This window comes from Meles meles, chromosome 16 (genome assembly GCF_922984935.1).
Source record: "Meles meles chromosome 16, mMelMel3.1 paternal haplotype, whole genome shotgun sequence".
Classification (NCBI taxonomy): Eukaryota; Metazoa; Chordata; class Mammalia; order Carnivora; family Mustelidae; genus Meles; species Meles meles.
In genome coordinates, this window is record NC_060081.1 from 2,844,155 (window position 1) to 2,865,908 (window position 21,754).

Below are 21,754 nucleotides of genomic sequence, written 5' to 3' on the forward strand. Positions count from 1 at the left end.
TTAGGGCCTACACCCCTGTCTGGTTCAATCCTCTGTCTCTGGGAACATCTGTCTGGGAGTCTGAGTAGAGGGAGTGGCTCAGGTTTTGTCAGAAAGCACCTATTGGTCCACGGATGACTACACAATTGGGATGACCTCGGGGGCCTTGTATCATTCTCCAATCTGTAGAGTTGTGTCAAATGGAATGGGCACAGTTTCCTTCGAGAGGACCGGCATAGTCCTGCGGTGTGCCTCCAGAGGCCCCAACCTGGAGGGTGTGTGGGTGAGGGCTGTGGGGACAGAATTCTGAAAACACAAACTCTGGGTAGGTTTCAGTTTGAGGGTATGGCAAGCCCAATCTACCGACCGTGAGGGGAGCTTCTCAGGACAAGACATAGGGGCAAACAGTAGCTCAGGCTTTTGTCTCTGGATTTTGTGTTAAGGTTGGCCATGGAATTGAGGTGTGGCCTCACGGGCCTTGGATGATTCTCCCTTTCTGGGGATTTGGCCTGGATCCCAAGAGTTTGGGGTCATTCTGCAGGAAGGGTGGGGTCCTGTTTTCTGTCTCAGTGGTCCCTCCAAATGAGGGATTCCAGAGCAGAGCCCCAGTTACAGATGACTTGGTAAACCTCACCTTTGGATACGATTAGGGTCTCGGGGCATGGCAAGCCCGATATACGGGCTCTTGTTCCACTACTGAGAGACCTCATTTGAAAACAGGGCTCAGGCTAAGGGTCACAATGCGTGTTTGTGCCCAAACTGGCCCTCAGGCATGGGTGTGGCCTCATGAACCATTGCAGGTTTCTCCTACTTTGAGCGGTTGACTTTGATGCCCATCCCTACAGCAAGAGTTCTTTCCATGGGGTGGAGCAATTCTGGTTTGTGCATCAGGTTTCCCCATGTACAGGGATTTGAGATAAGGTCTAGGGACAGATGCATGAAAAACTCAGGTTGGGAAGATATGATGGCCATTGGCCATGGCGGAACCGACCTCCTTCATATGCGGCAGGCTGTCTGGGTGTCTGACTGGAGGTCTGGGCTCAGGCTGTGTCAGAGAGAAAAGTGCACAGGGAAGCCTAGGAATTTGGGGTGCAGTTGAGGGCCATGCAGGTTGATCCCCATTTGTGGTTTCTTGGCAGCCCCATAGGGCACTTTTTTCTTCTTGTGCAGAGGCAGAGTGCTGCATTGTGGCTCAAGAATTCCCAATCTGGAGGGCGTGTGGGCCACGAGTGTGAGGACTGAAGATGGAAAACACAAGCTAGGGTTACATTTTGGGTCAAGGGATCGGCAGGCCGACTCTGCAGAGGCTGAATCAAGATATCCAGGATCTGAACTAAGGGAGAGTATCAGACGTTGGATCAGTCTGGAGTTTGCGACCATGACAGCCCCTGAATGGAGGGGTGGCCTCATGAGGCCATGAAGTTTTTCCCACTCTGAGGGTTGTGAGCTGCTCCAAACAGCAAGGTTTCCTTCTGCAGGACAGGCCAGTCCTGCTAGATGGCTTAAGGCTGCCCCATATGGAAAGATTCCAGAGCATGGCTCTAAGGATTGTTGCCTGGAAACCCCACTTCACATTCTCATTGGCTCCTAGGGACAAGGCATATTCGAGCAGCTAGCTCTGGGGCGAGGTCCCCAGGGGATTGAGTTGAAATGGACTCTCATGCTGATGGGTCATAATGCAGGTTTGTGTCCATGGAGACCCTAGAATGTGGCCGTGACTTAGGGGCCATTCAGGATTCTCCTACTCTGCAAGTTTGACATCCATCCCAACAGCACGTTTTCCTGCCATGGTGAAGGAGGAGTACTGTTTTGTGCATCACGTTCCCCCATAGGCAGGTTTTGAGATAAGTCCTGGGGACAGATTCCTAAATACCCAGGTTGGGTAGAGGTGATGTTCTCTGGTCATGGCACGTCCCATCTACTGGATATGCGTCCAGCTATGTGGGTGGCTGACAGAAGTCGGGGCTCAGGCTTTGTCAGACTGAGGATTAGTGCATAGGGCAGCCTATGAAGTTGGGGTGCGGTCGAGGGCCATGCTGATTCATCCTCCTGTGTGGTATCTGGGCAGCCCCATAAGACACTTCTTTCTGATGGGCATGTGGAATCCTGTCTTGTGGCTCTCAAATTCCCAATCTGGAGGTCTTCTGGGCCAGAAGTGTGAGGATGGAAGGCTGAAAACACAAGTTAGGGTTAGGTTCAGGGCCGAAGGCATGGCAGTTCCAATGTGCAACGGGCTGATTCGAGAAATCCAGCACATGAGTAATTGCAAGTCGCAGAGGTTCATTCATGCTGGAGTTTGTGTCCATGATGGCCAACTAATGGAGGGGTGTCCTCATGAGGCCATGGAGGTTTTCCCACGCTAGGGCTTTTGAGCTGCTCCAAACAGCAAGGTTTCCTTCTAGGGACAGGCTGAGTCCTGTTTGATTTCTCCAGGGTCCCCCATATGGAAAGATTGGAGAGCAGAGCTCTAGGCATGGATGCTGGAAAGCCCACCTCACATTAGGATTGCAGCCTAAGAACATGACAGGTTCAATCTGGTGGCCCTGGGGCTAAGTACCAAGGGGGCTGAGTTGACATGGAGTCTCATGCTGATGGATCACAATGCTGGTTTGTGTCCAGGGAGACCTTGGTATGTGGATGGTGGCTCACCAGCCATGTAGGATTCTCCTACACTGAGGGTTTGACACAGCTCCCAAAAGCAAGGTTTCCTTCTGGGGACAGGAGGGGTTCTTTTGTGTGGCTCAGAGACCACATGTTGGAGCATATATTGGTATTTGAGAACAGGCCTCTGGAGACAGATGTCTGAAAACCTAAGCTATGATTCCAATGAGGTCCTAGGGGCATGTCCGTGTAAATCTTCTGACTCTAGGCCCAATTACCCGGATGTCTGCCTGGAGATGGGTGCTCAGGTTATGTCACAGTGTGCATTTTTGTCCAGAGGGCCTAGGGAATTGGGGTGGACTCAGGGGCCTTGCAGGTTTCTCCTAATCTGGAGGGTTTGAACAACTGTGACAGGCAGAGTTTCCTGCGGGAGGGCAGGCACAGTCATGCGTTGTGGCTGCACGGGCCCTTGGTGGAAGTCGTGTGGGCCAGGGCTTTGGGGACAGAAGTCTACAAACACAAACTCAAGTTAGGGTTAGCAGCGAGGTGATGGCATGCCCGATCTGGAGACTCTGAGGGAAGCTCCTCGGGATATGAAATAAGGGCGAGTGGGAGGTGTTTGCTCAGGCTTTTGTCTCTGGATTGTGTAGTCTAGGATGGCTGGGGAATGTAGTCCCCTCATGGGGCCATGGAAGATTCTCCCTCTATGGGGATTTGTCCGGCTCCCAATAGTTTGGTGTCATTCTGTGGTAAGGGTAGAGTCCTGTTTTCCACCTCAGGGTTCCCCCCAAAACAGGGATTCCAGAGACATGCTCTGGGTCTGGATGCTTGGAAAACCCCCCGGAAGGATAGGATTTAGGCTTAGGTGCATGGCAGGCCCAGTATAGGGTTCCTGGTCCAGCTCCCGAGGGAGCTTGTTTGCAAATGTCCTCAGGCTAAGGGTCACACTGCCTGTTTGTGCCCTGGGTGGCCCTCATGAGTGGGCGTGGTCTCAGGGGCCATGCCGCTGGCTCCCACTCTGAGGGTTGGACACCCATCCCAACATCAAAGTTTCCTGCCATGGGGAAGGAGGAGTACTCTTTTATGCTTCAGGTTCCCTCATAGCAGAGATTTGAGCTAAGGTCTATGGACAGATGCCTGAATACCCAGGTTGGGTAGAGATGACGTCCTCGGACCACGTCAGGTCCCACTTGCGGGATATGGGGCCCGCTATCTGGGTGGCTGACAGGAAGTCTGGGCTCAGGCTCTTTCAGACAGAGCATTAGTGCACAGGGCGGCATATGATATGGGGGTGCCATCGAGTGCCATGCCGGTGGATCCTCATGTGGGGTTTCTGGGCAGAACCATAGGATACTACTTCTTTCTGGTGGGCAGGCAAAAGTCTGCATTGTGGCCCTAGAATTACCAGTCTGGAGGGCTTGCGGGCCGGGAGTGTGAGGACAGAAGTCTGAAACAGAAGCTAGGGTTAGGTTCAGGGCAGAGGTCATGACATTTCCAATGTGCAGTGATGGGGTCCATTATCAAAGGAAGAAGACTGAGACAAAGTTAATGTTTTGCAAAGCCTTATTCTGTGCCAAGCATTGAGTCTCTCTGGCTAAGAGAGTCCTAATAGTTAAACAGGTTTTAACATTAAATCGGCCCTAACATGCAATGGCCAATTTGAGATCTCCAGCACCTGAGTAAGGGCGAGTGCCAGCTCTTCGCTCACGCTGGAGTTTGTGTCCATGATGGCGGATTTATGGAGGGTTGGCTTCAAAAGGCCATGGAGGTTTTCCCACGCTGGGCCTTGTGAGCTGCTCCAAACAGCAAGGTTTCCTTCTGCGGGGCAGGGGGAGTTGTTTTTTTTTTTTTATGGCTCCAGTGTCCCCATGTGGGAAGTTTTGATAGCAGAGTTTTCTGCATGGATGACTGCAAAGCGCTCCTTGCGTTACCACTGCAACCAAGGAACGTAGCAGGTTCGATCTGGTGGCTCTGGGGCTAAGTACCAAGGGGACTGAGTTCGCATGAAGTCTCATGCTGATGGGTCACAATGCTGGTTTCTGCCCTGGGATATGTTAGAATATGGCAGTAGCTCAGGGGCCATGCAGGATTCTCCTACCCCGAGGGTTTGACACAGCTCCCCAGAGGAAGGTTTCCTTCTGGGGATAAGAGTTGTGCTGTTTTGTGGTTCAGGGATCACATGTTAGACCGTATGTTGGTATTTGATAATAGGCCTTGGGGACAGATGACTGCAAACCTAAGCTAGTTTTCCGGTAGATCCTAGGGGTATGTCAGGTTTGATCTTCTGACTCTGGGGCCTTTTACCTGGGTGTATTCCTGGAGGTAGGTGCTCAGATTGTGTCAGAATGTACATTTTTCTCCAGAGTGGCCTATGAAATTGGGGTCGGCTCAGAGGCCTTGCAGGTTTCTCCTAATTGGTAGGCTTTGGACAATGGGGATGGGCAGAGTTTCCTTTGGGAGGACAGGCACAGTCCTGCAGTGTGGCTCTGGAGGCCCCATCATGGAGGACATGTGGGACTGGTCTTTGGGGACAGAAGTCTGCAAACACAAAGTCGGTTTAGGGTTAGGGCTGAGGTGATGGTAGGCCAGATCTGTAGCCCCTGATGCGAGCTCCATGGGATTGGAAATTAGGCCGAGTGAGTGGCGGTAGCTCAGGCTTTTGTCTGTGGACTGTGTGTCTAGGATGGCTGCAGAATGTTGGGGTTGCCTCATGGGGCCACTGAAGATTCTCCCTATCTGGGTATTATACCCAGCTCCCAACAGTTTGGTGTCATTCTGGGAGAAGTTAAGAGTCCTGTTTTCTATCTCAGGTTTCCCCCAAAACAGGGATTCCAGAGACAGGCTCTGGGTCCACGTGCCAGGAAAACCCCACCGAGGGTTAGGAAATGGTCCTTGGGGTTTGGGACCATGGCCTAGTATTTGAGCTCCTGGTCCAGCTACTGAGTTGGCTTGTTTGAAAATGGGCTCAGGCTGAGGTTTACAATGTGTGTTTGTGCCCAGTGTGGTCCTCATGAGGGAGAGTGGTCTCATGGGCCATGCAGGGGGCTCCCACACAGAGGGTTGGTCACCTATCCCAACAGAAAGGTTTACTGCCATTGGGAAGGAGGAGTAGTACTCTTTTGTGCATCAGGTTCCCCCATAGGCAGGGATTTGAGCTAAGTTCTGGGGACAGATGTCTGAAAACCCAGGTTGGGTATAAATGATGGTCTTAGACCATGGCAAGTCCCATCTTCTGAATATGTGGCCAGCTATCTGGGTGGCTGACAGAACATCGGGGCTCAGGCTGTGGCAGACAGAACATTAGTACACAGGGGAACCTATGAAATTTTGGTGCCCTTGAGGGCAGTGCAGGTTGATCCTCATTTGAGTTTTCTGTGCAGTCCCATATGCCACTCTTGCCTTCTGAAAGGCAGGCAGAGTGCTGTGTTGGGGCTCCAGAATTCCCATCGTGGAGGACTTGTGCCCCTGGTCTCTGAGGGCTGAAGACTGGAAACACAAGCTAGGGTTAGGTTACAGCCTAGGGCAGAGCAGTCCCGATCTGTAGAAGCTGAGGCGAGATCACAGGCATCTGAAATAAGGGGGAGTGTCAGACATCTCCTCAGGTTGGAGTTTGTTTCCATGAGGGCTGCATGATGTAGGGGTGGCCTCATTAGGACATGGAATTTTTCCCAATCTGGGAGGTGGGGACAGTTCTAAACAGCATGTTTCCTTCTGCAGGACAGTGGGAGTGCTGTTTGATGGCTCAGGGCCCCCATATGGAAAGATTCGTGAGCAGAGTCTATGTACAGATGTCTGAAAACCCCAGCTAGGGTTCCCATTGCAGCCGAAGGATATGGCAGGTCCTACCTGCTGGCTCTGGGACGAGTGACCCAGGGGGCTGTGTTGGCAGAGTCTCATGCTGAGGGTCACAATGCGGGTTTGTGTCCAGGGTGACCTTCGAATGTGGTGGAGGCCTCAGGGCCCATGCAGGATTCTACTACCCTGAGGATTTGACCTAGCCTCAAATAGCAAGGTTTCTGATGGGGCCAGGAGTTGTTGGGTTCTGAGGCTCAGGGATCCCCCAAATGTTGGTATTTGTGTCCAGACCGTTGGGGACAGATAACTGAAAACCTAAACTAGGGTACAGATGAGAATCTAGGAGCATGTCAGGTTCAATCTTCTCTCTCTGGGGCCATCTACCTCAGTGTCTGATGGGAGGCTGTTACTCATGGTGTTTCAGACTGCACATTTTTGTCCAGCGTGTCCTTCAAATTTAGGGTGGCCTCAGCCGCCTTGCATGTTCCCCCTATTCTTGAGGTTTCATGAAGCTCTAAAGTGCCCAGCTTCCTTATGGAGTGCAGGCACAGTCCTGTGGTGTGACTATGAAACGCCCAGGCTGGAGGGTTTGTGGGGCAGGACTCTGGTGACAGAAGTCTGAAAATGACAACTAGGGTTAGGATTAGGGCCAAGGATATGGAAGGCCCGATCTGCAGACACTGAGGAGAGCCCCCAGGATCTGAAATTAGGGCGAGTGTGAAGTGTAAGCTCAGGCTTTTGCCACTGGTTTTTGTGCCTAGGATGGCCAGGGAATGTAGGAGTGGCCTCATGGGTCCATGGAAGATTCTATCTCTTTGGGGTTTTGCTTAACTCAAAATAGCATGGTGTCATTGTGGGGGAAAGGAGCAATCCTGTTTTCTGATTCTGGGGTGCCCCTAAGGAGGGATTCAAGAGCAGGACTCTGTGTGTGGGTGCCTGGAAACCCAACCTTGGATTAGTCTTTGGGCCTAGGGTCATGGCAGGCCTCATATGGTGGCTCTAAGTCAACTAACAGAAGGGGATTAGTTGAAAACGTGGCTCAGACTGGGGATCACAATGCTGGTTTGTGACCAGAGCAACCCGCAACAGTGGGTGGGGCCTCAGGAGCCATGAAGTTTTCCCATATTCTGAAGGTTTTAACCCATGCCAATAGCAAGGTTTCTTGCTGCAGGGCAGCAGGACTTCTGTTTTGTGGATCAGGTTTCCCAAATGTAGGTATTTGATACCAGGCCTCTGGGGATAGATGCCTATAAACCCATATTGGGTAGAGATGATGGCCTAGGGCCATGGCAGGCCCTACCTGCTGGATATGCGGCCAGCTTTCTGGGTGTCTGATAGGAGGTCTGGGCTCAGGCTGTGGCATACAGCACATAAGTGCACAGGGTGGCTTATGAATTTGAGGAGCCCTTGAGGGCCGTGCAGGTTGATCCTCATTTGGGGATTTTGTGCAGTCCAATAGGCCACTTCTGCCATCTGAAAGGCAGGCAGAGTGCTGTGTTGGGGCTCCAGAATTCCCAATCTGGAGGGCATGTGCAGCAGGACTCTGGGGTATGGCAGGCCCATCCTGGGGAGGCTGAGGTGAAATCACTGGCATCTAATATAAGGCTGAGTGTCAGATGTCTGCTCAGGCTGGGGTTTTTTCCATGTGGGCTGCCTAATGTACCGGTGGCCTCATGAGGCCATGGAATTTTCCCAGTCTTGGGGTTGGACAGCTCCAAACAGCAAGGTTTCCTTCCTCACAGTGGAGTGCTGTTTGATGGCTCAATGCTCCCCCATATGGAAAGATTCAAGAGCAGGCTCTACATATGGATGCCTGAAAAACCCATCTAGGGTTCCCATTGGAGATGAGAGATATGGCAGGTCCTATCTGCTGGCTCTGGGGCGTGCTACCCAGGGGACTGTGTTGAAAATGTGTCTCATGTTGAGGGTCACATTGTGGCTTGTGTCCAGGATGACCTTCGAATGTGGCATTGGCCTCAGGGGCCATTCAGGATTCTATTACCCTGGGGTTTTGACATAGCTCCAAATAGCAAATTTTCCTTCTGGAGACAGGAGGTGTTGTGTTCTGTATCTCGGGATGCCTCAACTGTTGGTATTCGAGAGAAGGCCTCTGGGGACACATGCCAGACAACCTAAGAGAGGGTACATATTAGAGCCTAGGATCTGTCAAGCTCAATCTTCTCTCTCTGGGGCCATCTATCTGGGTGTCTGATGGGAGATAGTTGCTCAGGGTGTGTCAGATATGCATTTTTGTGCAGAGCGTCCTATGAAATTTGGGTGGCCTCAGGGGCCTTGCAGGTTTCTCGTATTTTTGAGGTTTCTTGAAGCTCTAAATGGCCCAGCTTCCTTATGGAGGGTAGGCAGAGTCCTGTGAGGTGGCTATGGAATATCCAGGCTGGAGGGTTTGTGGGGAAGGACTCTGGGGACAAAAGTCTGAAAACACAAACTCTGGTTAGGATTGGAGCTGAGGGTATGGCAGACTAGATCTGCAGACCCTGAGGTGAGCCCCTTAGGATCTGAAATTAGGGCGAGTGTGAGATTGAAACTTGGGCTTTTGCCTCTGGTTTTTGTGTCTAGCATGGCTGAGTAATGTAGGGGTGCCCTCATGGAGCCATGGAGATTCTCCTTCTTTGAGGATTTTGCACAGCTCCAAATAGCATTGTCATTGTGGGAGAAAGGCGGAATCTTGCTTTCTGATTCAGGCATCCATATTAGGAGGTCTTCAAGAGCAGGGCTCTGTGTGTGGGTGTCTGGAAATCCAAACATGGGTTAGGACTTGGGCCTAGGATCATGAAGGCCTCATAGGCTGGCTCTAGTTCGAGCTACCAAGGGGGCTTAGTTGAAAATGTGGCTCAGGCTGAGGGTCACAATGCAAGTTTGTGCCCAGGGTGGCCCTCAACCATGGGTGGGCCCTGATGGGTCATGCAGGTTTCTCATACTCTGAGGGTTATACACACATACCAATAGTAAAGTTTCATGCTGGGGGCAGGACAACTTCATTTCCTGGATCATGTTCCTCCCTATGGAGTGATTTTAGACTGGCCTCTGTGGACATGCCAATGAACTCAGGTTCAGTAGGGATGATGGCCTAGGGGCATGGAAGGTCTGATATGGTGGATAGATGGCCAGCTACCTGGGTAGCTGACAGGAGGTCGGGGCTCAGGCTGTGGCAGACAGAACATTAGTGCACAGGGCAGCCGGTGAAATTGCAGTGCCATTGAGAGCCTTGCAGGTTGATCCTAATTTGGGTTTTCTGTACCATTCCGTAGGCCACTTTTTGCCTTCTGAAAGCAGGCAGCATGCTGTGTTGGGGCTCCAGAATTCCCAGTGTGGAGGGCTTGTGCACCAGGCCTCTGGAGACAGAAGACTGAAAACACAAGCTAGGCTTAGGGTTGGGGCCTAGGGCACAGCAGTATCGATCTGCAGAGGCTGAGGCGAGATCACAGGCATTTGAAATAAGGGTGAGTGTCAGACGGCCACTCAGGCTGGAGTTTGTGTCCATGAAGGCCGCCTGATGTAAGAGTGGCCTCATGAAGACATGGAGTTTTCCCCAATCTGGGGTTTGGGCACAGCTCCAAATAGCAAGGTTGCCTTCTTCAGGACAGGGGGAACTCTTTGATGGCTCAGGGTTCCCCCATGTGGAAAGATTCTAGAGCAGAGTCTATGTATGGATGCCTGAAAATCCCATCTAGGGTTCCCATTGGTGCCAAAGGACATGGAAGGTCCTATCTGCTGGCTCTGGGGTGAGCTCCCCAGGGGACTGAGTTGAAAAGGTGTCTGATGCTGAGGGTCACAATGCGGGTTTGTGTCCAGGGCAACCTTCGAATGTGGCTGTGGTCTCAGGGACAATGCAGGATTCTACTACCTTGAGGTTTTGATAGAGCTCCAAATAGCAATGTTTCCTTCTGGGAATTGGAGGTATTGTGTTCTGTGGCTCAGGGAACCCCCAAATGTTGGTATTCGAGACCAGGCCTCTGGGGATAGATGTCAGAAAACCTAAGCAAATGTTCAGATTAGAGCTTAGGGACATATTAGCTTCAATATTCTGTCTCTGGGGCCATCTGCATGGGTGTCTGACAGGAGGTTATTGATCTGGCTGTGTCAGACTGGGCATTTTTGTCCACGGCATCCTGCAAAATTGGGGTGGCTTTAGGGGCTTGCAGGTTTCTCCTAAACTTGAGGTTTCTTGAAGTTCTATAAGGCCCAGCTTCCCTGGGGAGTCCAGGCACAGTTCTGTGGTATGGCTATGGCATACCTAGCCTGGAGGGTTTATGGGGCAGGAATCTGAGGGCAGAAGTATGAAAGCACCTGCTGAGGTTAGGATTAGTGCCAAGGGTATGGCAGACCTGATCTGCTGAGCCTGCAGCGAGCTCCTATGGATGTTACATTAGGGTGAGTGTGAAGTGGAAGCTCAGACTTTTGCCTCTTGCTTTGGTGTCTGGGATGGCTGTGGAATGTAGGGGTGCCTTCATGGGGCCATGGAAGATCCTCCCTCCTTTGGGGTTTTGCACAACTCCAAGTTGCCTGGAGTCATTGTGAGGGAAAGAAGGAATCCTGATATCTTTTTCAGCAGTCCCCATAAGGAGGGATTTGAGAGCTGGGCTCTGTGTATGAGTGTCTGGAAACCCACAATTGGGTTAGAATTTGGGCCTAATGTCATGAAAGCCTAGGGTCATGGCAGGTCCGTTCTGGTGGGTAGGTGGCCAGCTACCTGGGTGGCTGAGAGGAGGTTGTTACTCAGACTATGACAGTCAGAACACTGGTGCACAGGGTGGCCTATCATCATTTGTGGAACCCCATAGGGCACTTTTTCCTTCTGGTGGGCAAGCAGAGTGCTGCATTGTGGCTCCCGAATTCCCAATCTGGATGGCTTGTGGGCCAGGAGTGTGAGGACCGAAGTCTGAAAACACAAACTAAGGTTACTTTTAGGGTAGATGGCTCAGCAGTCTCAATCTGCAGAGGCTGAGGCGAGATCTCCAGCATCTGATGTAAGGGTGAGAGCTGGACTTTGCTCAGGCTGGAGTTTGTGTCCATGAATGGCCGCTGAATGGATCAGTGGCCTCATGAGGCCATGGAGGTTTTCTCAATCTGGGGGTTGTTTGTTGCTGCAAACAGCAAGGTTTCCTCCTGTGGAACAGGTGGAGTCCTGTTTGATGGCTCAAGTGTCCCCTTATGGAATGATTTGAGAGCAGAACTCTATTTTTGGATGCCTGGAAACCCCACCTCGAGCTTCCATTGGCACCTAGGAACATGACAGGTTGGATCTCCTGGCTCTGGGGCTAGACAACTCCCAGCTCCCAATAGTTTGGTGTCATTCTGGGGGATGTTATTCTCACTTTTTTTCTGTCTCAGTGGTCCCCTAAGAAGGGGGATTCCAAAAAAGAGTTCTGGGTTTGGGCGCCTGGAAAACTCCAACTTGGGTTAGGATTTGGGCAAGGAGAAGGGCAAGTCCGTTATGCGGGCACATGTTCTGGCTACTGAGGGCCTTATTTGAAATGGGGGCTCAGGCTGAGGGTCACAGTGTGTGTTTGTGCCACGGCTGCCCTCAAGAGTGGGCATGGACTCATGGGTCATCCAGGTTTCCTCTGTTCTGAGGGTTTTACACCCTTCCCAACAGCAAGGTTTCCTTCCACGGGGAAGGAGGAGTTCTGTTTTCTGCATTAGGTTCCTCCATATGCACAGGCATCTGAGATAAGGTCTAAGGACAGCTGCCTGAAAACCAAGATTGGGTAGAGATGATGGCCTAGGGCCATGGCAAGTCCATTCTGCTGGATATGTGGCCAGATCTCTGGGTTGCTGATGGGAGGTCTTGGCTCAGTCTGTGTCAGACAGAGCAGTAGTACATAGGGAGGCTTATGGTATTGGGGTGTCATGAGGGTTGGTCCTCATTTGGGGTATTTGAGCAATCCCATAGGGCAGTTTTTTCTTTTGCTGGGCAGGCAGAGTGCTGCATTGTGGCTCCAAATTTAGTGTGCAGATTGTTATTTCTATTGGGAGGACTACTTGATTGTCAACTTCTAATTGTCATAGTTCTCCAGGTTTTAGCTCTTGAGTTGAGGTTATATAGGAGTCAAAGTTTAGGTCTTTATATTCTGTGTACTCATAACTTCAGTATCATTAGTGACCCATAGTTTTTGTGGTCAAGGAAGGATTAATTTTCTCATCTATTATATAGAGGATTCGTTGTGAAGGTAAAGCAATTAAAATTAAAATGATAGCAGGTAAGATCGTTCATATCAAGTTCTTGAGCGTCTATAGTGCAGGTATGTGTTAGTTTAGTAGTTAGTATTAATGAAATGATGTAGAGAACAAGAGAGCTGATTAGGAATATGATTATTAATGTATGGTCAAGGAAGTGTAATAGTTCTTCTATAATATGGGAGGTTGCATCTTGAAAACCTATTTGGAAAGGGTACACCATAGAGATATAAAGGACTTCCACATATAATTTGACTTTGACAAAGTCGTGTAATTTTTACTAATATTTCTTTATTGAGAAAGATATAGCGGTTATGATATTGGCTTGAAACCAATTCTAGGGGGTTCAATTCCTTCCTTTCTTATTTTGGTAATACTTAGGTTGGCTCTTCAAATGTGTGATATGGAGGAGGGCATCCATGTAATCATTCAATGTTTGTTGAAGTAAGTTCTCCTATTATCACCTCTTGTTGGGATGTGAAGGTTTCTCAGATTATGAAGATTATTAATATTACTACCATTAATGAGATAAATGAACCCATGGGAGACACCATGTTTCATGTTGTATAAGAATCTGGATAATCGGAGTATCGTCGAGGTATTCCTGATAGGCCGAGGAAATGTTGAGGAAAGAATGGTCCATTTACTTCTACAAATATAATTGAAAAGTGGATTTTTGCTCAAATATCATTTAGTGTGTAACCTGTGAACAGTGGGAATCAATGGACAAACTCACCTATGATTACAAACACTGCCCCCATTGAAAGGACATAATGGAAATGTGCTACCATGTAGTATGTGTCATGAAGAACAATATCTAATGATGAGTTTGATAATACAATACCTGTTAAACCACCCACGGTGAATAGAAAATAAACCCTAGTGCTCATACTATAGCTGGCAATCATTTAATATTCCCTCCATGTAGAGTGACCAGTCAGCTAAAACTTTTACTCCCATTGGAATTGCAATGATTATAGTAGCTGAGGTGAAGTACGCTCATGTGCCAATCTCCATTCCTATGATAAACCTGTGGTGGGCTCATACAATAAATCCTAAGAAACTGATAGATATCATTGCTCAGGCTATTCCTATGTAGCTGAATGGTTCTTTTTTTTCCCCTGAGTAATAGTTTACAACATGTGAGATAATTCAAAATCCTGGTAGAATTAGAATATATGCTTTGGGATGTCCAAAAAATCAGAATAAATGTTGATACAGAATAGGGTCTCCTCCTCCAGCTGGGTCAAAGAAGGTAGTATTTACATTTCGGCCTGTGAGTAGTATGGTAATACCATCTGCTAGAACTGGTAATCATAAGTGTAGAAGTACAGTTGTGATCAGGACAGATCATACGAATAAAGGAGTTTGATATTGTGATATTGCAGAGAGGTTTATGTTGATAATGATAATAATAAAGTTAATGGTTCCTAGGATGGATGAGACACTTGCCAGATGTAGGGAGAAGATTATTACGTCTATGGATGCTCCTGCATGTGGTAAATTTCCTGCTAGAGGAGGGTACACAATTCATCCTGTTCCTGCACCTGCTTCTACGATGGATGAAGCTGGAAGGAGAAGAAAGGAGGGGGGCAGAAGTCAAAAGCTTATATTATTTATTTGTGGAAATGCTATGTTGGGTGTGCCAATTATTAAGGGTACTAATCAGTTTCTGAAACCTCCAAACATAATTGGCATTACTATAAAGTTATAGTTATATGCTATAAAATTATTGCAAATGCATAGGAGGTTACAATTACGTTGTAGATTTGGTCATCTCCTAGTAGTGCACTTAGTTGGCCCAATTTAGCACGGATTAATAGGCTAAGAGCAGTGCCTACAATTCCAGCTCATGCACCAAATAAAAGGTAAAGGGTCTTCATGATTTATTGAGAATAATTATAACTTTATGAACATAGGTAAAATGGCAGATAAAGGCATGAGACTGTAAATTAAAGAATGCGGGCTTTAGTCCACTTTATGCCAAGCTCTGTGGTGAAATATCATGTTGAATTGCAAATTGAAAGAAGCAGGTTCCAACTTGCCTGGGCTTCTCCCAAGTTTTTTTTTTTTTTTCTTCGCAGCAAGAGAAGTAGTTTGAAGCCAGTTGACTAGGGTATTTATTTATTTGTTTGTTTGTTTATTTATTTATTTATTTATATTTGTTTATTTTCAGCATAAGAGTGTTCATTGCTTATTATAATTTAATTTAATTTATTTATTTATTTTCAGCGTAACAGTACTTGTTGTTTTTGCACCACACCCAGTCCTCCATGCAATACGTGCCCTCCCTATTACCCACCACCTGCTTCCCCAAACTCCCACGCCCTGCCACTTCAAAACACTCAGGTTGTTTTTCAGAGTCCATAGTCTCTCATGGTTCATCTCCCCTTCCAGGTTCCCTCAACTTCCTTCTCCTCTCCATCTCCCCATGTCCACCGTGTCTTTGATATGCTCCACAAATAAGTGAAACCATAGGATACTTGACTCTCTCTGCTTGACTTATTTCTCTCAGCATAATCTCTTCCAGTCCCGTCCACGTTGCTACAAAAGTTGGGTATTCATCCTTTCTGATGGAGGCATAATACTCCATTGTGTAAATGGACCACATCTTCCTTATCCATTCGTCCGTTGAAGGGCATCTTGGTTCTTTCCACAGTTTGGCGACTGTGGCCATTGCTGCAATAAACATTGGGGTACAGATGGCTCTTCTTTTCACTAAATCTATATCTTTGGGGTAAATACCCAGCAGTGCAATTGCAGGGTCATAGGGAAGCTCTATTCTTAATTCTTGAGAAATCTCCACACTGTTCTCCAGAGTGGCTGCACCAACTTGCATTCCCACAAAGAGTGTAAGAGGGTTCCCCTTTCTCCCCAGCCCCTCAAACAAACATTGCTTCCTGTCTTGCTAATTTTGGCAATTCTAACTGGTGTAAGGTGATATCTCAATGTGGTTTTAATTTGAATCTCCCTGATGGCTAGTGATATGAACATTTTTTCATGTGTCTGATAGCCATTTGTATGTCCTCATTGGAGAAGTGTCTGTTCATATTTTCTGCCCATTTTTTGATAGGATTATTTGTTTTGTGTGTGTTGAGTTTGAGGAGTTCTTTATAGATCTTGATTATCAGCCCTTTGTACTGTCATTTGTGAATATCTTCTCCCATTCTGTTTGGTTGACTGTTTTGATCTTGATGAAGTCCCAGAAGTTCATTTTCATCCTCATTATCATTTTTATTTTTTTAACTATATTTTATTTTTTCAGTGTTCCAAGATTTATTATTTATGCATCACACCCAGTGATCCATGCAATACATGCCTTCCTTAACACCCAACACCAGGCTCACCCAATACCCGACCCCTCCCCTCCAAAACACTCAATTTGTTTTACAGAGTCCACAGTCTTTCATGGTTTGTCTCCCCTTCTGATTTCTCATGTCTTCGTTCTCCTCTCCTTCTCCCAGTGTCCTCCATGTTATTCCTTATGCTCCACAAGTGAAACCGTAAGATAATTGACTCTCTCTGCTTGAGTTATTTCACTCAACATAATCTCCTCCATTTCCATCATGTTGATACATAAGTTGCGTATTCATCCATTCTGATGGGGGCATAATATTCCTCTGTATATATGGACCACATCTTCTTTATCCATTTGTCTGTCTGAAGGGCATCTTGGCTCTTCCTACAGTTTGGTGACTGTGGCCATTGCATCTATGAAACTTAGGGTACAGGTGGTCCTTCTTTTCACTACCTCTGTATCTTTGGGGTAAATACCCAGTAGTGCAATGGCAGGGTCATAGGGAAGCTCTATATTTAATTTCATAAGGAATCTCCACACTGTTTTCCAAAGTGGCTGCACCAACTTTCATTCTCACCATCAGTGGAAAAGAGTTCCCCTTTCTCTACATCCTCTCCAACACATGTTGTTTACTGTCTTGTTAATTTTGGCCATTCTGACAGGTGTAAGGTTATATCTCAATGTGGTTTTGATTTGAATCTCCCTGATGGCTAATGATGATGAAGATTTTTTCATCTGTCTGTTAATTATTTGTATGTCTTCATTGGAGAAGTGTCTGTTCATGTTTTCTGCCCATTTTTTTGACATGATTATCTGTTTTCTTGGGTGTTGAGTTTGAGAAGTTCTATTTTTTTGTTTATTTTCAGCATAACAGTGTTCATTGTTTTTGCACCACACCCAGTGCTCCATGCAGTACGTGCCCTCCCTATTACCCACCACCTGGTTCCTCAACCTCCCACCCCCCCGCCCCTTCAAAGCCCTCTGGTTGTTTTTCACAGTCCATAGTCTCTCATGGTTCACCTCCCCTTCCAGGTTCCCTCAACCCGCTTCTCCTCTCCATCTCCCCATGTCCACCGTGTCTTTGATATGCTCCACAAATAAGTGAAACCATAGGATACTTGACTCTCTCTGCTTGACTTATTTCTCTCAGAATAATCTATTCCAGTCCCCTCCATGTTGCTACAAAAGTTGGGTATTCATCCTTTCTGATGGAGGCATAATACTCCATTGTGTATATGTACCACATCTTCCTTATCCATTCATCCATTGAAGGGTATCTTGGTTCTTTCCACAGTTTGGTGACCATAGCCATTGCTGCAATAAACATTGGGGTACAGATGGCCCTTCTTTTCACTACATCTTTATGTTTGGGGTAAATACCCAGCAGTGCAATTGCAGGGTCATAGGGAAGCTCTATTCTTAATTTCTTCAGGAATCTCCACACTGTTCTCCAAAGTGGCTGCATTAACTTGCATTCCCACAAAGAGTGTAAGAGGGTTCCCCTTTCTCCACATCCTCTCCGACACACGTTGTTTCCTGTCTAGATAATTTTGGCCATTCTAACTGGTGTCAGGTGGTATCTCAATGTGGTTTTAATTTGAATCTCCCTGATGGCTAGTGATGATGAACATTTTTTCATGTGTCTGATAGCCATTTGTATGTCTTCATTGGAGAAGTGTCTGTTCATATCTTCTGCCCATTTTTTGATAGGATTATTTGTTTTGTGTGTGTTGAGTTTGAAGTGTTCTTTATAGATCCTGGATATCAACCTTTTGTCCGTACTGTCATTTGCAAATATCTTCTCCCATTCCGTGGGTTGCCTCTTTGTTTTGTTGACTGTTTCCTTTGCTGTGCAGAAGCTTCTGATCTTGATGAAGTCCCAAAAGTTCATTTTCACTTTTGTTTCCTTTGCCCTTGGAGACATATCTTGAAAGATGTTGCTGTGGCTGATATCGAGGAGGTTACTGCCTATGTTCTCCTCTAGGATTCTGATGGATTCCTGTCTCACGTTTAGGTCTTTTATCCATTTCGAGTTTATCTTTGTGTATGGTGTAAGAGAATGGTCGAGTTTCATTTCTTCTACATATCGCTGTCCAGTTTTCAAAGCACCATTTATTGAAGAGACTGCCTTTTTTCCATTGTATATTTTTTCCTGTTTTGTCGAAGATTATTTGACCACAGAGTTGAGGGTCCATATCTGGGCTCTCCACTCTGTTCCACTGGTCAATGTGTCTGGTTTTATGCCAGTACCACACTGTCTTGGTGATCACAGCTTTGTAGTAAACCTTGAAATTGGGTAACATGATGCCGCCAGTTTTGCTTTTGTTTTTCAACATTTCCTTAGCAATTCGGGGTCTCTTCTGATTCCATACAAATTTTAGGATTATTTGCTCCAGCTCTTTGAAAAATACCGTGGAATTTTGATCAGAATGGCATTAAAAGTATAGATTGCTCTAGGCAGTATAGACATTTTAACAATGTTTATTCTTCCAATCCAAGAGCATGGAATGGTCTTCCATCTTTTTGTGTCTTCTTCAATTTCTTTCATGAGTGTTCTGTAGCTCCTCGAGTACAGGTCCTTTTATACTTTGGTTAGGTTTATTCCCAGGTATCTTATGGTTCTTGGTGCTGTAGTAAATGGAATCGATTCTCTAATTTCCCTTTCTGTATTTTCATTGTTAGTGTATAAGAAAGCCACTGATTTCTGTATAATGACTTTGTATCCTGGCACGTTACTGAATTTCTGTGTGAGTTCTAGTAGTTTGGGGGTGGAGTCTTTCGGGTTTTCCATATAAAGAATCATGTCATCTGCGGAGAGAGAGAGTTTGACTTCTTCCTTGCCAATTTGGATACCTTTTATTTCTCTTTGTTGTCTGATTGCCATTGCTTGGACTTCTAATACTATGTAGAACAAGAGTGGAGAGAGTGTGAATCCTTGTCGTGTTCCTGATCTCAACGGGAAGGCTGAAAGCTTTTTGCCATTGAGGATGATATTTGCTATGGGTCTTTCATAGATAGATTTTATGAAGTTCAGGACTCTTCCCTCTATCCCTATGTTTGAAGCATTTTAATCAGGAACGGATGCTGGATTTTGTCAAATGCTTTTTCTGCATCAATTGAGAGGACCATGTTGTTCTTCTCTTTTCTCTTACTGATTTGTTCTATCACATTGATTGATTTGCGAATGTTGAACCCACCTTGTAACCCATGGATGAATCCCACCTGGTCATGGTAGATAATCTTTTTAATGTGCTGCTGGATCCTGTTTGCTAGGATCTTGTTGAGAATCTTAGCAACCATATTCATCAGTGTTATTGTCTGAAGTTCTCCTTTTTGGTAGGGTCTTTGCCTTGTTTGGGGATCAGGGTAATGCTGGCTTCATAAAAAGAGTCTGGAAGTTTTCCTTCTTTTTCAATTTTTTGGAACAGCTTCAGGAGAATTGGTGTTATTTCTTCTTTGAAAGTTTGGTAGAATTCCCCAGGGAATCTGTCAGATCCTGGGCTCTTGTTTTTTGGGAGGTTTTTGATCACTGCTTCAATCTCATTGGTAGATATCAGTCTATTCAGGTTGTCGATTTCTTCCTGGTTCAATTTTGGGAGTTTGTAGCTTTCCAGGAATGCATCCATTTCATCTAGGTTGCTTAGCTTATTGGCATATAGCTGTTAGTAATATTTTCTGATGATTGTTTCTATTTCCTTGGTGTTATTTGTGATCTCTCCTTTTTCATTCATAATTTTATTAATTTGGGCTTTCTCTCATTTCTTTTGGATTAGTGCGGCCAATGGTTTATCGATCTTATTGATTCTTTCAAAAAACCAGCTTCTAGTTTCATTGATAGTTTCTACTGTAAATGTTTTACATAGAGACCCCGAATTGCTAAGGAAATGTTGAAAAACATTGATAGTTCATTGATAGTTTCTACTGTATCTCTGGTTTCTACCTCATGGATCTCTGCTCTACTCTTGATTATTTCCCTTCTTGCATGTGGAGTTTGTTTGATTTGTTGTTGATTCTCCAGTTCTTTAAGTGTAGAGACGGCTGGTGTATTCTGGATTTTTCAATTTTTTTTTGAGGGAGGCTTGGATGGCTCTGTATTTCACCCATTGGACAGCCTTTGCTATATCCCATAGGTTTTGGACCGAAGTGTCTTCATTCTCATTGGTTTCCATGAATTGTTTAAGTTCATCTTTGTTCTTCTGGTTGATCCAAGCATTCTTAAGCAAGGTGGTCTTTAGCTTCCAGGTGTTTGAATTCCTTCTGAACTTTTCCTTGTGATTGAGTTCCAGTTTCAAAGCATTGTGATCTGAGAATATGCAGGGAATAATGTCAGTCTTTTGGTATCAGTTGAGTCCTGCCTTGTGACCCAGTAGGTGTTCTATACTGGAGAAGGTTCCATGTGCACTTGAGAAGAATGAGTATTTTGTTGTTTTAGGGTGGAATGTTCTGTATATATCTATGATGTCCATCTGGTCCAATGTTTCATTAAATGCTCTTATTTCTTTATTAATTTTCTGCTTCGATGATCTGTCTGTTTCTGAGAGAGGCGTTTTAAGATCTCCTACTATTATTGTATTCATATCAATATGACTCTTTATCTTGATTAATAGTTTTCTTATGTAATTGGGTGCTCCAATATTGGGGGCATAGATATTTACAATTGTTAGATCATCTTGGTTGGTAGTCCCTTTAAGAATGATGTAGTGTCCTTCTGTATCTCTGACTACAATCTTTAGTTTAAAATCTAATTTATCTGATATGAGAATCACTACCCCGGCCTTCTTTTGAGGCCCATTGGCATGAACGATGCTTCTCCATCCCTTCACTTTCAGGCTGGGTGTATCCTTAAGTTCAAAATGGGTCTCTTGTAGACAACATATGGATGGGTCCTGTCGTTTTATCCAATCTGCAACCCTGTGTCGTTTTATGGGCCCATTTAGGCCATTCACATTGAGAGTGATTATTGAGAGATAGGATTTTATTGACATCGTGTTACCTTTGAAGTCTTTCTGTCTGTAGATTGTTTCTATATTTCTGTTCAACGATATTCTTAGGATATTTTCTCTTTTATAGGACCCCTCCTTAATATTTCCTGCAGTGTCAGCTTGGTGGTTTCATAGTCTTTTAAGCCTTGCCATTCTTGGAAACTCTTTATCTCTCAATCCATTTTGAATGTCAGTCTTGCTGGATAGAGTATTCTTGGCTACATGTTCTTCTCATTTAGTACTCTGAATATATTTAGCCAGCCCTTCCTGGCTTGCCATGTCTCTGTGGAAAGGTCTGACATTATTCTAATGGGCTTTCCTCTGTATGTAAGGAGCTTCTTTGTCCTAGCTGCTTTTAAGAGGGTCTGTCGTGAAACATAATTCCTCATTTTAACTATAAGTTGTCACAAGGACTTTTGAGAATCTAAAATCTTGGGAGGAAATCTCTCTGCCTCTAGTACATGAACGTTGTTTCCAATTGTGAGATTGGGAAAATTTTCATAGACAACTTGTTCCACTATATCTTTTAGATTTCTTTCTTTTTCCTCCCCTTCAGGGATTCCAATAATTCTGACTTTGTAACGTTTCATGGCATCATTTATTTCCCCAGTTCTGGTTTCGTGGCTTCTGAGCTGTTTGTTCCAGGCTTCCTCTTGATCCTTTCTCTCTATCTGTTTGTCCTCCAGATCACTAATTCTATCTTCTGTCTCAGTTACCCTAGCTGTTAGAGAATTTAGATAGATTGGAACTCACTGAGAGCATTTTGAACATCATCCCTGGTGGCTTTCAGTTCTGCCCTCACATTGTGATCATCATCTCTGGTGGCTTTCAGTTCTGCCCTAATCAATTCTGTTTGGTCATCCATGACTTTCTCGAACCTAGCTATTGCCTGGATAATTGT